The 17,934-nt window shown below is 38.1% G+C and overlaps 1 protein-coding gene and 1 long non-coding RNA gene across 2 annotated transcripts in view; both read right to left on the bottom strand.

Moving 5' to 3' along the window:
- SIK2 (salt inducible kinase 2) overlaps positions 1–17,934 on the bottom strand; it is a 125,303-nt gene that overhangs the window by 74,941 nt on the left and 32,428 nt on the right. The gene's annotated exons all lie outside the window — the stretch shown is intronic.
- LOC121154105 lies at positions 864–17,750 on the bottom strand. Its single transcript, XR_005883461.1, has 3 exons — positions 17,651–17,750; positions 12,325–12,331; positions 864–875 (listed from the first exon to the last, which is right to left on the bottom strand). It is a non-coding gene; the product is annotated as an uncharacterized LOC121154105 (long non-coding RNA).

Genomic DNA, 17,934 nt, shown 5'->3' with positions numbered 1-17,934 from the left:
AGAATTGTAAAACAAGTTGAAAAGTCACTTCACTTTACATTAATTAAACAAACGCGTAGCACTAAAGAATTTACCTTTATTTGTAATTAACCACCAATCTGGCTTTTACAAAGAAAACAACAGGGAACTCTTCACAACCTCATACCATTAAACTAAGAAATCAGATAGAGGCAAGTAATGGGCCAATCTGACAATGACCAAAATATTGCTTAAGTAATAATGATTCAGATCTTGGAGTATACTTTATTGCAAAGATTTAAAACCAACAACATAGAAGACATGCAACAAGCAGAGATTTTGACAAGAAAATGAAACATTTAGTGCAGAAAAGGAAATCAGTTGTCTAACCCTGATAGGTATTTATTCTTTTGTCTTCCCTTCAGTCCTTGTTTCAAACTCTGAACAGTAGATCCCATTTTAAAACTGACTTTAGAATTCTAAAACACACATTCAAGTGCTGAAGAAAAGTCAATCAATCAAACAGAAAAAAGCAAAGTGAAACCAAAGGGGCAAGCTACAGAGATTAAACATGTCTTACTAGTAACATGGAAGAAGACAGACAAATCCATGAAGTGAAAAAAGACAACACACATCACAGACCTCTCAGTAATCCTACAGTCATGGTGGAATAGATTGGTACAGGCATTGAAAAAAGATTGAACTTGTGATATGATTCTTGGGCATACATCAGTATGCTATTGCTACAACTGAACACACCACCCTGTAAGGTTTTCGGACATGTACATTTATACCTCTTATTTCCAGGCTGTGAGGAAGATAAGCCTTTTTACATGACAACTTCAAAACCTTCTCTTTGAAGCACTCTGTCCTATGAACATGTCAATACCTTTGCAATTACTGCCAGAATCTCTCTTCTCTTTTGCTGTTGGAGCAATCGTCCAGTGTTAAGAGAAGGGGAGCTGCTATAGGACTGAGAAGTTACTAAACATTTCTAAACTTGAGAATAAAGGGCTGCTTATCTTACGTTTTTTAGAACAATTTCATAAAAGACAGTAGACTGAAGAGATTTTTCTTTGTGTTTTATAACTGAAGAATTATCTTTTCAAAATCAATGTAACAGAGTCTTTTCCTCCACTGCTAGGTGGTCTCTTTTCTGTCCTGCTCTTGGGGGGCTCTTCTGGCTGAGGAGAAAGAGAGCCGGAATCACAGCTGAGGTTCCAGGCACTGAGAAGGAAGATGAGGCTGTTGAGATCCCAGAGACTTTCCTCTTGAGACATCTGGAAAGTCTCAGGATTCGAAGTCCAGTTACAAACTTGATACACTGCAGTATGCATCTTTATTCCTGAATAAAAGATGAACTCCCAATGAAACTATTAAATGTATCATGACAATAGTGTGCTGGACTTTCTACCACTGTCTCTGTCTACAATGTCATGATACACTTAAATAGCAGAATGATGAACTTGTGAATTGGTGCTGAAGTACTATATTAAGGTAACACTACAGGGGAAGACAGAGCAAGGGGAATGGAGAGGGTGGAATGGGAAATTCCTGAGCCTATGGACTTACAGCCTGAAAGAAACAAACCAAAACTGCAGTGGCTGGTCCATGGAACCCAAGTCAGAGCCTGAATCTTCTCCTGGACCTGTTATTCTGCATGGGAAGTGGCACTCAAGGCTCTCAGATTGCTATATGTTGGTCTAAAAGTGGCTCCAGCTCAATGTGGGACTTGCAAGTTTTAAAAGAAGAAACTAAAATAAGTTGACATTTGTTAAAAGCCCATATATACTAAGAGGTAAAAACATATGCAATAATATATAAAACACAAAGGCCACAGTTTAAAGAAGGGAATAACAAAGAGTTGTAATTGTTACATTGTTAATGGCACAGTATGAGAAAGGCGCTTATGGGGTAGGCAAAGTTGACATTCAACTCCCATCCACTGGGAACAAATTTTCCTTTCTAAAATACTCTCTTAATCTTCAAGAATTCAAAGTCCTCCAAATCTGTACCACAAACAATGTTTTCTGACTATAAACATTCCCAGCTCAAACAGGATTTATTCATTATCCCATGATGTTATGTGCTTATGTTACTACCAGGACTATTATTCTTCCTTCTGCTCATCAGTATTATCTTTCTTTACAAACTCAAATTTGGTAGCAACATAGTGTCGTGTGTAGATCTCACACTTCAATGCCTCTAAGAAGCACCATGGGAGTGTGTTAAAAATGTAGAGCCCTGGCTGCTCTTTTTTTTTTTTTTAAGATTTATTTATTTTTATTGGAAAGTCAGATTTACAGGGAGGAGAAGAGATAAACAAGAAGATCGTTCACCTGATGATTCACTCCCCAAGTGGCCACAACTGCCATAGCTGAGCTGATGCGAAGCCTGGAGCCAGGAGCCTCTTCTGGCTCTCCCATGTGGGTGCAGGGTCCCAAGGCTTTGGTATATTCCCTATTGCTTTCCAGGCCACAAGCAAGGAGCTATACGAGAGGCAGGCCTGCCGGGGTTAGAACCAGCACCCATATGGGATCCTGGGAGTGCAAGGTGAGGACTTTAGCCACTAGGCTATTGTGCCAGGTTCAGAGTCCTGGATTCTACACCTAAGCAGTCTGACTCAGTAGGTCTGATATAGGACCTAGGAATCTCTTAAATATTTATCTGAGACAGTTTTGATGGTTGCGGTTTACATAACATTTAAAAATGTATTTTATTTGAAAGGCAAAGTAAGACAGAGGAAGAAAAGCATGGAGGGATGGAGAAGAGATGATGCACCCACTGGCTCATTCCCCCATACAGCTGTAATAGCCACAATGGGTCCAAGCCAAAGCAAAGACCATTCAACTCTCCCATGTGGATGGAGAGGCCCCAACACCTGGGCCATCATTGGCTGCTTTCTCAGGGACTTCAGCAGGGAGTTACATTGTTAAGTGGAACAGCCAGGATTTGAACCAGTGCTTATATAGAATGACAGTGGCTTAACCTACTGTATCATGACACCAACTGTAAGAATATAGATTTTTAAAAAGGAGATTTATTTTTTCATTTATTTGCAAAGCAGAGCAATACGGAGAGAAGGGACATTCATTCACTGATTTATTTATTTCCCAAATGGCTATAACAGCCAGATCTGGGTCAGCCTGAAGCCAGAACCCTGGAACCCCATTTGGGTCCCCAACATGGGTGGCAGAAGCCCTAGCACTTGGGCCATCAGTGCCTTCTCAGGCAGAGTAGCAGGAAGCTGGATGGAAAGTAGAGCAGTTAGAACTTAAATTTGTACTCTGATATGGGATGCTGGCATTGAAAGCTGCAGCTTAATCCATGTGCCACAACACTGGACTCTGAGAACATAGATACTTTTTAAAAACTGATTTGTTCATTCATTTGAAACGCAAAGTGAGGGAGGGAAAGAAGAAAGGAAGGGAGGGGGAGGAAAGTAAATCTTCCATCTGCTGATTCATTCCCCAAACAGCCAAAGCCAGGACCCTGGAACTCCAGCTGAATCTCCCATGTGGGTGGCAGGGGTACAGGCACTTGGACCATTTTCTGCTGCTTTCCCAGGTATGTTAACAGAAAGCTGGATCAGAAGTGGATCAGCCAGGACTCAAACTAGTCCTCATATAGGCCGCCAGCACTGCAGGTGGCAGCTTAACTCTGTATCCCAACACCAGCCCTGAACAAGGATTTTTAAAATCAAGACTCGTGTAGGTTTTACTAAATTAGGACTGCTACTTCTACTTTTGTTTGCCTACTGAGTCTCCCTTTTCCTTTCTACCTAACAGCAATATACCCTATGTATAACATGAGTTATAAAATGTGATTAGCAAAATACCTGCCACATAATTATTTGATTGGTGCCAAACTGTTAGCAATAATTTTTAAGTTATCTTTTCTCATTCAGGTCACCTGAGTCTGCTTAGTTCTGCAGCTATAAGGACTTAGGTTAATTAGATGCCCAATTACATGAATTAGTTACTCTCATTCACATTGAGGTGACCCAGGCTTTTCATAATTTATATCAAAGTAGAGTGGTATGTCAAAAGGCAGTGCCAAGATGATATTAACTGCATCCTGTCTACCACAAGAATTCTTGGGAAAATGGTGAAATACAACTTATTTTGGTGCTTTACCAATTTCTACAATTTTTTCACCCCAACCCTCACTTGTGATGTCTTAATTAACTACAAAGATGTTAAAAATAATAAGAAATTTGCTCATAACTCCCTAGTCATCAAGGTCCCACAGATTTGGACTTAAAGTTATACATGCTTTTTATATTTACTTGTGAATGGAGTACATTAATTTATATATATATGCAGAAAATATGTATGCAATATTTACCTTTTATCTTCTTACATTTTCAGTGTATGTTCATTAAATTTGACACACTTTTAAAGAAACTATCTAGGACGTCTCAGAAGTACTGCTGTATTATTTTCAAATATAAAGTCACATAAATGTATAAACAGCTGTCATTGACTTCCTGATTCAGTTAATAATTACTCCCATGTACTACATATGTAAAGCTGTTGGATCATCAGTCATTTAAATAATTAAAATCATTATGACACCAAAAAGGAAGCCTTAGAACCTCCAACGTTATCTTAGGGCAATATATCCCAAAGTCCCAGTAATATCATCTTGTGACCTGACGCCTGATTCAGTTTTATACAGATTATCATGAAAAACACGGACTGCTAGATATAAGAGTAACTTGAATTCACATAACTGCACAGCTGATTAACCCAAGTTCTTGGAGCTGGAGGACCATCCAGGTTCAAATGGCCTTGATGACAGGAAGTAATTTAAAAAATATTGTTAACTGGGGTCAGTATTATGGTATAACACGGAAAGCTGCTGTGATTCCAGCATCCCAAATGTGCACTGGTTTCAGTCCTAGCTACTCCACTTCTAATACAGGTCCCTGCTAGTGCACCTGGAAAAGCAGCAGAAGATGGCCCAAGTGCCTGGACTCCTGCATCCATATGAGGGACTCAGAAGAGACCCATCTTCTGTCTGGCCCACCGCTAGCAGTTGTGGCCCTCCGCAGAGTGAACCAGCAGACATAAGGTCTTTATCTTTCCCTCTAACTCTGCCTTTCAAAGAAGTAAAATAAACCTTAAAAAAAGTTATTGTCAATAATGATAAAGAGCAATTTTGCTCCTTTTCAATAAGCATTCTCATTTAATCATTTAGCCATTCAATGCTTATTTTTCTATTTATACTTTTGGTAATTCAAATGACACAATATTTTATGAAACTTATACCTTATTTTCTTTTCCTAAATTCATAACTATGCCAAAGATTTTATAAGTTTACTGGGACACAATCTCATTACAATTTCTGCAAAGATGCACAATAAATATTTTAAAATGCACAGCAAAGAACTGTCTTTGCTTTTTAGAGCAATGCTACTTTCATAACAGATTTTCCTTTCAGATTTTTAGAGAGGACACAAGTCTTCCTTCTAGGCTTTAAAGAATGGCAAGTAGAACACACCTACACCCACCCACACAATGCACATTCTGTAAAAAAAAACTAGAGATTTTCTTCCCTTTTTCCAAGAAGTTCATAATAGATATGGCAGGTCACAAGTTAAAATATGGTTGCTCAAAAAAGAAAAAAGTATTGCCAAAGCTAAGATTTAAAATGCAGCTACATTAAGCTATATAACTGTTCAGTATCTATATGCAAGTTATATATAGCTACTAACCCAATATTTTATGTAAAAATGACCTATAAGATCACATATCAATAAAGATATCAGCACTAACAAAGCATAGTTAATGCTGGGGGAAAATACTGCATGTTATGTAACTCAAATTTGTGTTTATCATAAAGCTAAATTTTATCTTTTGTCCTCCCTTTATATCCCATATCAACTTCTGGATGTACAAATACTTATGCTCTCTGGACAATTAAAAATTTTAGTGAAAGAGCTATTTTGGAGAAAACACCTTGTTAGCTTTGAGAAAGTGATGTGGAGGAATAGCACTAGTGGTGCCTTCCTTCCATTACCTTTCCACTACCAAGACACTACCATCACCACTGTGTCACAAGGACTACAGCGCAGAAGAGCAACAGACGCTACTACTTACAATGTGACCTCCCATACATGATCTTGCTTAATCCTCCTGAATGAACGGATGCTCAATCCTGGTTAGATTAATACAGCAACTATTGGCTGCAGGTAGCTGATGTAACAATCTAAGTACATAAGAGGGCCAGAATGATTACTTGGGTCTCCTATATAATTGAGTGACTTTTATACCACTACACTGTAAACTTTGAGTATTCAATGTCTTCATTTGTAGATAAGATGTTGCCTAGTCTGGGAACAATAATTTACTACGTACTTGCAAAAAGAATATTTTTAGAATTCAGTGGTCAAAAACTTTACTGTTTGATTAGCAGGTTTAAAGTCAGAGTATAGACAGATACATGGAATATGTGCAAGGATCAACAAAATACTGTACTCACAGATGGAGAGACAAATGCGCAGAAAAAGGAATCAAACTATGTGACACTACCCTAACCAACTACAGCGTGCTCATATATAATAAGCGCTACAACACTGAACTGACAAGCTACATAACATATCAATTATAAAATATGCGTGGAATGACAGAATTTAGGAAAGAGTAAAACATATTCACTGTGCTAACAATTCATGAACACACTCACTAATGGGACAGCATAATTGGTAAAGAGACATAAATTCCAACAATAAGACTCATTTGCCATTGTCTGCTGTCTAGCTGGCACTTCTCCAAAAGATCTACCCTCTAAAATGTCTCTAAACTGAACTACAGAACTGCATCCTTTTCAAATGAAAACACACTTTCTTTCAATAATATATGCAATACACGCTCACTGTGGAAAAATTCAAACACAGATACACAACATATAAATGAAAGCATTCCATAATTCTGCTCCTCAGACACAACCACTATAAAACTTGATTAATAATTTCCAAATTTCCTACCCTATCTATAAATATACTAAAATGCAAACTTTCTGTTTGTAAATGTATTTATAGTATATAAATTTATCATTTCAATATTACCTACATATTACACATGCTATCACCACAACGTTGTATCCTTCAAAAAGTCTTTCTTGAAACATAAGGCCTAGGGTAACAGTGTGAGGCTTTATCTTTGGGAAAAGATCAGATCATTAAAGTTCTGTTTAAGGGTAAGTGTTCCATGTTAAGAGACAGCAAAGAGCTAGCCTGCCCTTGTGTCCCGTGAGGGTGGAGGGACAAAGGGCTGTCTAGGAGAAAACAAACCCTTGCCAAACAACACTGACATTTTAGCCTTCCAGAAATGTGAAAAACCCATTTTTCTTGTTCATCAAGAAAGAGTGTTAAGAGTAGGCTAAAAGAACTATGGTATCACATGAACTGTTTTAAGCAGTAAAGTTTAAACAGTAACAATATAGTTAAAACTTCACATAACCTGTTCCAATATAATCATACTATTCTGTAATTACTAGTTAAAAATTTCTTTAAAAATGTCAGTTAACATTACAGATTCTCCAGCTCCAAAAGTAATGCTTTCCTTTTTGCATCTCACTTAGAACAACATTTTCAATTACTATATGATACAGAGGAAATAATTTTGAGAATTACTTTATTTTCATTTAGAAATAAAGATTAGAAAAGCAAAACAAACAGCAAAAATCCAGCAGTCTCCCACCTCTAAAAAGGGTAGATTTCAACTAACATAAAACTAGTGTACAAATGAAATAAACGTGATTATGTCATGTGTTCAGAGGGCAATCTGCAACAGAAACTTTGGCCAAGCAGTTTCATTTTCCATCATTTATCTTTCATTATTTAAGAATGTGTTTAAAGAATATTTATGGTTTTCTTGGAAAGTCACCTAAATATCTACCCAAAAAAGAACTTCTTGGGTTCACTCTCCAAGTAGCCATAACAGTTGGGACTGAGCCAATCCAAAGTCAGGAGCTTCTTCAAGTCTCCCACATGGGTGCAGGGTCCTAAGGCTTTAAACAGTTCTCCACTGCTTTCCCAGTCTGCAAGCAGGGAGCTGGATGGGAAGTGGAGCAGTTGGGTCGTGAACTTATATGGGATCCCGGTGCTTGCAAGGTGAAGATTTAGCCAACTGAGCCATTGTGCCAGGCCCATATCCTGTTGCAGGATTATTATTTTCAAAGTAGTTACTGTTAACTGAAATTATCTTATTTATGCTTATATGCTTCACATCTATCTTTGCCCAGTCAAATCTGTAACCTTTGTTAAGAGATGAGATGTTGCCTTATTATTTGTTCTACTCTTTGTACCTAAAATGGGGTTTAAAATAGTCCTTTTATATAGGTAAGATACAAGCTGAATAAAAGTTTGTTGAACTACTAAATGAATGAATGAAAAATCCCATTAGTAACTTCAAAAAGGGTAGTAGTTTTATACATAAATGAGAATAGGTCTTATTCGGTGCTTCAAAAAGTGCTGGTGTGTTATGTAACACAGGGTTCACACTGCATAATTTGCACATCAGATTCCAACTATGAGAAATAACATACATATCTATATACACACAACATATACTCATATATGTATATATACGAACAGAAAGAATGGAAGCAAATTAAAATTTAGCAAAACTTATCTCTGCTCACTAAATGTCCTTTCTCCTCTTCTTCTCACTTTTACCTTTTATACATTTCCCCAAAATTTTATCAGTAAATATTTTTTGTGAAAGAAAAAAAACCAAAAATATATAATGGTAATAAAAAATGAACAAGTGATACAATAATGTGAATGATTTTTCCACACTAAATGTTGAGTGAAAGAAGCAGACACAATATACTATTATTCCATTAATCTGAAATTCAAAAGCAGGCAAAACTAACCTAAGGTAAAGGAGGCAAGGCTGATGGTTACCCCCACCTGGGGCACTTGACAGGGAGGCAACATAAGGCAAACTAATAAGGATGATGTGACAGAAATGTTCAATCTTGTTCTAGATTGTTACCTAAGAATACAGTACCTGTGAGACTTGTTTATCTTACTATATGTAATACATTTCAATTTAAACAAAAGGACGATTATGCATAGGTAGAATGGATGTAACAAAAAATAAAATAAATTTCAACAGTTTCTAGGTTTTTTTTTAACATGTTACTTATATTCCCACTGGCAGACATACTTGGGGAAGGCATTTAGCTCAGTGGTTTACTTGTGTCCCACACTGGGAAATCTGTATTCCTTTCTGTCTTCAGCTCCTGACTCCACACCCTGCCCATGCAGATGTGGGGAGGCATTGGTGATGATGAAAATGACTGGATTTCCATCATCCACATGGAAGCCCTGGATTGATTTCCTGGCTAACCATGCTTGTTGTGTGCATTGGGAAGTGAAGCAGTGGATTTGGGGTTTTTTGTCTGTCTCATCCTCTCTGACTCGCTGCTTCTTAAATAAAACCTAAACAAACAAAACTAATAAATGGTCAAGAAAGTTTTTAGGTTAGTTAAAAAAGCTGTGGAAAACTTAATTTAATGAAATTCTTTATATAATGTGAAAGCTAAATCTTAAGAGTTTCTGAATCTTTCTGTTTTTCTTTTCACATTCCTTACTGTTTTTTTGCAGCAGGAATTACACTGTATATTTAGAATGTACATTTAGAAATAAACAGGTGAATGTGCAGCAGAGCCTTCTGCCTTCTTTTCCCCTCAAATGGGTTTTCCACTCCCAATAATGATAATAAAATGTAGGCTGAAGCCACTGAGAGCAATCAGAAAACAAGATACATGCCATGTGCCAATATGTCAGAAAAAAAAAAGAACCCTTTTTGGGTTTCCGGATTGACATTGTTGTACAGCATGTTAAGCCTCCTTCTTTAATGCTAGCAACCCATATGAATGTTCACTCAAGTCTTACATGCCCCACTTTTGACTCAGATCCTGCTAATACAACTGGTAAACTGGAAGATGGTCCAAGTACTTATGCCGCTGTCACACATTTGGGAAATGGGAATGAAGCTCCTGGCTCAGCCCCAGCTACTGTGGCCATTTCAGGAACAGAATCACTCTCTCCCTCCCTCTCTATATAACTTTTATATAAATAAATAAAATAAATTTTTAAAAATGGAGTTACAAGACTGACCTAATTCAGCTTTCTGCTGATATGTATTCTAGAAGGCAGTTGGTGACAGGGCAAGGAAGAGCTCACTTTGCTTCTCTCTGCCTTTCAAATAAAAACAAAATATTTACTTACTTTTAAAATAAAGGACCTTAAGTACAAAACCTGGAGCCTAGTAGGTAAGGAGAAATTGCAGAAGATTTCTGAGAAGATAACAGTTCAAGTGGTGTCTAAGATTAAACTGGCAAATGTGTTCAGGAAAGACTGATAAGGAAAATAATGGGGCAAGAGACTATTTCAGATGCTAATCATGAACTAAAAGTGAATGAATGGAGGACCAAATTAGGGTTGAGGTAACAAAAATGTAAAATAAATGAAAGCAGAAATGAGACATGTCTCAAAAAGGTAAGATTGTACAATTAAATACAAACATACAGAAGGAGAGGCAAGGATAATAAAGTAGTGCAACAACGGTCAAACTTGTGATGGGATCTGAGCCCAGGAACAGCTTATTCAGAAGAGAAGGGAATTCAGACAAGTAAACTAAGGATTTGGAACTTACAGAAATGTAAAAATTCAGGTTAAGAATTTAGGAACTGTATCCTAAAAAGTAATGAAACATGGAGAATATAGGCGCTCATAGCAGGGAGTAGACAGGACTCCTCTTACATAATAGATTAAAAAAAAAATGATCACAGAATATGAAGTACCAGTAATTTTCAAGTTGACACAACGGATACAAAGGGAATGAAGAATAAAATAGAAAGGTAGATTGGCTCATTAGCTTACTGGTGACCTCTACCAGATGCTATACTTCCAGAGTCTGAGACTCTAAACCCTGCAAATATATCTCTGTTAATAATTAGCTATTTTTCTGACATTCTAAAGAACTTTTCTGATACTTTCTAAAGAGCACTTATTGCGTAGTAAAACAGTTTTAAAACATTACTATATATATATAGTATATATATATATATATATATATATATATATATATATATATATATTTGATAGAGAGAAGAGGGAGAAACAGAGGCAGAGTGAAGCCCGTCTGCTGGCTTCTTCCCCAGGTGCCCACAGCAGCAGCCCAGGGCTGGGGCCATCCACTCCCATCACAGGCTGCTGCTTCCCAGGGTGCTCAGCAGCAGCCAGGCATGAAACCCACAGCCCTGACAGGGCACGCAGGGTTTTAACCAGCGTCTTCACCACAAGGACACACATCAGCCATCCCTGCAAGACTCTGTAATTCTTAAAGAATAGAGGAAAAGCTCAATATTTTTTACAGATTTATTTTTATCGGAAAGGCGGATTTACAGAGAGAAGGTGAGACAGAGAGAATCTGTCTGTCGGTCCACTCACTAAAGGACAATAACTGGGGCTAAGCTGACCTGAAGGCAGGAGTTTTTTCCGGGTCTCCCACATGGGAGAAAGGTCCCAAGACTTTGGGCCATCCACCACTGTCTTCCCAGGCCACAAGCAGGGGGCTGGATGGGAAGCGCAGTAGCTGGGTGGGACATGCACCCATATGGTATCCTCAGGTGTGAGGATGAAGATTTAGCCACTGAGCCAATGCATCGGGCCCAAAAAGCTCAATATTTCCTGAATGAAAGGCCAAATTAATGTCTCAAAAGAGAAAATGTTTCACTATTTAATCATACATTAATAGCAAAAAAGGATATCCGGATATTTATGTTTTAAAAATCTTATGATCTTTAATGAAAAGTAAATTATTTAAAAAATTATCAAACACAGAGGCAAAGAAAGAGTATAGAATTGGTTAGTATCTCCCTGCTAAATAAAAATTAGGAAATGAAAGTAAATTAATAAACTAATGGTCACTGTGGGACAAAAATAACTGATGGTCTAAAAGCTGGGAATATTTTAACAGAATAAATAAAACTGGAGAGTCATAGGCTAAGATCAATATATACTTTTTGTTTTGTTGTTGTTTTTAAAGATTTATTTATTTTTATTGGAAAGGCAGATGTACAGAGAGGAGGAGAGACAGAGAGGAAGATCTTCTGTCCGATGATCCACTCCCTAAGTGAGCGCAACAGCCAGACTTGAGATAATCCAAAGCCAGGAGTCAGGAGCTCTTCCAGGTCTCCCACGCAGGTGCAGGGTCCCAAGGCTTTGGGCCATCCTTGACTGCTTTCCCAGGCCACAAGCAGGGAGCTGGATGGGAAGTGGGGCTGCTGGGATTAGATCCGGCAACCAATGGGATTCCAGGGCATGTGCAAGGCAAGGACTTTAACCACTATACTATTGTGCCGGGCCCAACACAGATCTTAAGAAGTAATGCATAAAGATCCAAAAATCATCAAAAGAACTACCTACCAGGGTTTCATACCAAAGATAGAATACTGTAGGAGGAAAGGGCAAAGAGACAATCAATAGCATCAATAGCTGGAATACCAGACTGGGTACAGCCAGCAGCAGCAGTCTGTATTAATTCCTCACTGAACACAATTTTGCAGTGACAGACGGTACTTGCCTTCAAAAAAGGAGAAAGGCATGTCTTAGAAAAGGAAATGTTATTGATGGCTGGTGATATTCAGAAAGGAAACATTTATTCCCAATAGACTGGGTACCATCAATACTTTCTTTTTTTTTTTTTTTTTTTGTTGCAAACAGAAAAGTTTATTTGCGAAGGGACCAGGGAGCAGGGAAGGGAAGGAAGGGGAAGCACCTCCGGAAAAGAAGCCGGGAGGTGGGGTGCTCTCAAAAGAGGAGGGAGAGAGAGACACCAAAGGTTTGAGGAAGGGTCTAGGGGTTTTAAGCCTTCCTTGACCCCTCCTTGTTGGGCGGGGAACCTATAGGTGAGATGTTCCCCATTGGTGATCTCTTGATTAATTAGGAAATGGGCGGACAATGCTGGTACCGCCCACCTGAAGGTGTGGCCAAGACCTCAAGGGACCTGGATGGTCTCAGTCCCCCCTCTTGAAATCCCACATCCTACTTCTGTAGGGAAAAGGGGCGACGATGTCTTCTGGCTGCTTCCTGCTGAATCGGGACGACGTTTGGGTAAGGGGCCCCTGAAGGTGTGGGATCCAGAGAGATGGTCCAGGTCATCCAAGTTGCCATGGCAGAAGTTGGTCTGGTTGTCACACAAGTTTGCATGTACAAGGCCACCTTGAGTCTGAAGACCCCTTGTGAAGTCTTCTCTCAGTTGAGTTGGGCCACGTGGCTCCCGTTAAGTCTCTTTTTTTCGAGCCCCACGTTGGGCGCCAGGGAAAATATGTTACCAGAAATGCCCGGTGGGTTCTTTCCTCAGCTTAGTATAGAAATAAAAAGCCGGGAATCTGTTGCAAACAAAAAAGTTTATTTGCGAAGGGACCAGGGAGCAGGGAAGGGAAGGAAGGGGAAGCACCTCCGGAAAAGAAGCCGGGAGGTGGGGTGCTCTCAAAAGAGGAGGGAGAGAGAGACACCATCAATACTTTCTACTCATTCCTTTATCATTCAAAATTTTATGTGAGGAACCAGTGTTACAGTACAGCAAGTTAAACCACGCACTGCCTGTGATGGCAGCATCCCACACAAACTCTGATTAGAGACCTGGCTGTTGTACTCCTCATCCAGCTCCTTGCTAATGTATCCGGGAAAGACTCAGAATACAGCTTAAGTACCTAAGCCCCTGCCACCCATAACAGGGACCTGGATGGAGTTCTGGGCTCCTGGCTTTGGACTGGCCCAGCTGTGGTTATTGTGGCCATTTGGGGAGTGATCCAGTACATGGAAGATTTCTGTCTGTCTTTCCCCCTCTTTATAACACTGCTTTTCAAACAAACAAACAAACAAACAAACAAATCTTCAGTGAAAATTTCAATAACAGAGTGAAACTTATCCCCTAAATACAGGAGAGGTAGAATGTGGCAAGCAACGTCAATGTTAAAAACTGTAACAAAGAATGAATAAACTTCTGAGGAGTATAAATCCCATTGAAAACAAGTTCAACAGATGAAGAACATTTATAACCAAAGATTTAAAACGTAACTGAAATAGGATTTTTAAATAAATGTTTTGACTTCTGCCTTTACCTTTGATGTAACATGAACTAATCTGAAAGCTTTTTTTTTTAGATGATTTATTTATTTGGAAGTGCGAGACAGAGAGAGAATCTTCCATCGATTGATTCACCCCTAGAGATGGCTACAATAGTCAGAGATCTGCAAGGCCAAATTCAGGAGCCAGGAACTTCTTCCAAGTCTCCTTCATGGATATCGGAGCCCAAACATCTTCTGCTTTTCTCAGGCCACTAGAAGAAAACTGGATGAGAATTGCAGCAGCCAGGACACAAACTGGCACCATTTGGCAATTCGGTTGCATGCAGCAGCTCTACCTACATAGTGCAGGTCCTGTTCATTTAAAACAGCTAACAAACTGGGTAAAAGAGAACACTGTCTTAAACATTGGAACTGTGATCCCTGGGAGAGGGCTGTCATCTCCTGACTTTCTGCTTGGAGGCACATTCTGGACTTTGGAATACGGACCAGGTTTTAACCAGAACATAGTTGTTTTGTTAAGTCAAGGAGACAAGAATCTGAATTTTAAAACTCTGTGGTTTTTGGACAGTGTAAGACAAAGTTCTAGAGGCATGGGAGCCATGTAGACAAGTTTTTAAAAAAGTTCAAAAATCTGCATCAAGTCTTCACTAAAATAGTAATGCCTAGGATAGAATTCTATAAGGTCAGTCAAAAAGTGGCCGAAGTCTATGTGCTGATGGTGGTCAGAATTCACACAGATCTGAGATTCAAACCTCTACTGCCAAAATGTAGAATTTTCATCTATCATTCAATGTAATTTATTAGTAGAGACTTCAGATGGATCATGTTTTAGTGCAATGAATCTATCTCATTTTAAGGACTACTCCATTCCTTGCATTAACAAGGCTTGAAATTACAAGTGATGTAACTATCCATCAGAAATCCAAAAACCCAAGAGACCTAACAGTGTAAAGTTCACAATGATTAACATTTAACAAAAGTTATTAGACATAGCAAAAAATAGGAAAGTGTTACCAATAACAAGGGAAAAAAACACAACAGAAATGAATCCAAAGATGATGGAAATGATGAAAATATCAGTTATGAGGAAATACATTCATGTACTTAAAAGAAGAATACTTTATGGAATAAATATGCTTGCTATCTTCCCAAAGGTATGAGGCCAAATCTCATCTATAAAAAAGAACAGAGAATGGTGAGAAAAGGAAAAAAAGTGTAACTATTGAAATATAAACTCAATGCCTTGAAAAACCTGATGCTTCAATAACGGAAAGTAATTTCAACCAACATATTATAGTACCTCCCAATGACTGAGGAATTAATGGTACCATGCACTCAGAAAGTCGGTATGAAGTGAAGCTGAAATAAAGCGCATCAGTTGAAGATGATTTAAGAAGTAATTTAATGTCAAGACCTCTTCTCTCATTGTATGCAACTGGGTGAATGCTCTGACTTACGCTCCAGTGGAAATTTACAGGCTTAATTCTTGAGACTAAAACAGGGTCACTAGACATAAGGAATCAAGGCACAGCTGAGGACAAGGCCACCACAATGAAAATAGAAGGATTAAATAAACATACGTATACTGGATACTAGCATGCCACAGTCTTACTCACCCCTGTAGTCAAAGCTATAGCAACCAAGCTCTGCCTTCTGGCCAGGGAACAATCTTCTGATAATCTATCAGCTAAAGCATAAAGATACAAACACTTGGAATCCTCATTATAAAAATAAAAATCAAGTAGAATTTACACCTGAAAAAATCCCATCCATTGGCTCTGTTTCAATTAGCTTCTTAGTTTACCACTCTTTACTAGGATTTGATATCCAACTATGTGTAATAACCAAATAAAACAATGCTCCAACAGAAAAAATACAGATTAAGACAAATATACCAACAACAAAAAAATTCAAATTGGAGGGAGAAAATTAAAGGGAAGAAAATATATGTAAAAGAGAGTTGAAAGATACAAAAGTATTATTTTAAAAAGGAATAATCAGAAAACAAATTAAACTCATATATGAGGGATCTTCAAAAAATTCATGGAAAATATGTTATGGAAGGATATGCATAGATTTATAAATTACTCTGCATGAAAAGAAATTTATCTTCTAGTACTCAGTTTCCTACTGACTTCGTGAGGTACCCTTGTACTAAAAATGTTGAGAGCAAAACATTGAAAGATAAACTTTATGCGACCCTCCAGAAAAGAGAGGGAAAAGAGAAAGATGCTGGATAAAGAAGACCTAAAAAAAAAGTTAGAGGGCTAATTATAAAGAGTCAGTATCTAAGTGACAGGTGTACTTGAAGAGGAAAGACCATCAACTACACAAGCTGAGGCAATTCCCCAGGAGAAAGTAAGCTTCCAGATAAAAAGTATGGGACAACTGCCACGCCCTAGGAATCAAAGCAAACGCACAGCAAGGTACATGACTCTGAAAGGTTAGAAGAGAGGGACTGAAAAGAAAACCTTGCAAGTTTGCAGACATAAAACAATGATTTAAAACACAGTATCAGAAATTGGATGAGTTGCAAGTTTTTCAAAAGCAGTCCTGGAAATGAGACAACGGAAAATATCTATTGTTTTGAAGGAAAACTACTTCCAACTTAAAATTATATTCCTAGCCAAACTATTAAGTATTATGGTAGACATGTAGGTTCCCAAGACATGTAAATTTTCATAAAACTAATTCCTAAATGCCCATCTTCATGTTTTTACTCAAATATGCAGAGAGATTTTAACCACCCTGTCTAAAGTAGAAATCTTCAGCACTATCTTGGCTACTTTATCCTAACCCTTACCTTTCTGATCTCTGAAACACTGACACAGAACATTTTTCTTAATACCACCTGCCTGAGAAACTCTAAATTCCAAGGAGGCAGGGACTTTGTTCACTGATGGTAACACACACCTAGAGCCTTATATGCCATAAAACAGGTCCTTAAAAAATAATCAGTTTGCTAGAAATATGTTTTTATAAAATTAAGCAATGAATCATTACTTAACTATGTATTCATGAGAATAAACAAACGCATTTCAGAAACAGAAGGTTTTCACAGGCCTCGGAGACCTCTTTCTGAAAGCAGAAAGGATATTTGTCAAAAGCTGAAGGAAAAATCATCCATTACACAGACTATGAATTTTCCATTTTTTTCTGGAGTACGAAGCCTATGTCCCTTACCTCAATTCGGAGATAAAATCTCCACTATCAAAAACTAAGAATTAGCCTTCTCTGAATCAATTCAATCTCATTAAGATTCTTTGACACAATGATTCATTTACAAGAAATACATCCTGAAAAAAAACAGAAAACTAGCGAACAACCCAACACAGACAGCCCAAATCCTCACATTAGCAGGATTTGATTGGGTCTGGATCTGGCCAAGATCAGAATAGCTGATCCTTCTCTCCCCCCGTTTCACTGTAGCCTAGCTACAGCTGCAGCTGCCAGACATGGAGCAGCTTACTGCTCACAGTACAGAATGTCAGCTTTGAACCATAAATGAAGGCAGGCTGCCAATGATCAGCAGGAGATAGCTGAAATTTAAAATAGACATTAACAGGAAAAACGGGACTGCTTTTCAGAAACCTGTCTATTTGATTAAGGTCTATTATGCTTATATTTCCAAACATAAGAAGTTCAAAAATAATTTATCTAATTAACTCTGGAAAATCCATTTCATTCATCAAACATATGTTGAGAAACTCATTTATTTCAAGAGATTTATAGACATCAACTTTCCGGAGCTAGAAAACTGCCTGTGAAGTCCTCTAAGGCAATGGTTAAGTCACTCAGCTCCTTTTCCCCCTTTTTTAATCTCTAGCACTAGTCACAGCACCAAGCACATAGCACTTACCA

This window comes from Ochotona curzoniae, unplaced genomic scaffold (assembly GCF_017591425.1).
Source record: "Ochotona curzoniae isolate NIBS_2020 unplaced genomic scaffold, NIBS_Ocur_1.0 contig_2723, whole genome shotgun sequence".
Lineage (NCBI taxonomy): Eukaryota > Metazoa > Chordata > Mammalia > Lagomorpha > Ochotonidae > Ochotona > Ochotona curzoniae.
Note: the sequence above shows the minus strand (reverse complement) of the source record. Positions and strands in the feature narration are given on the sequence as shown.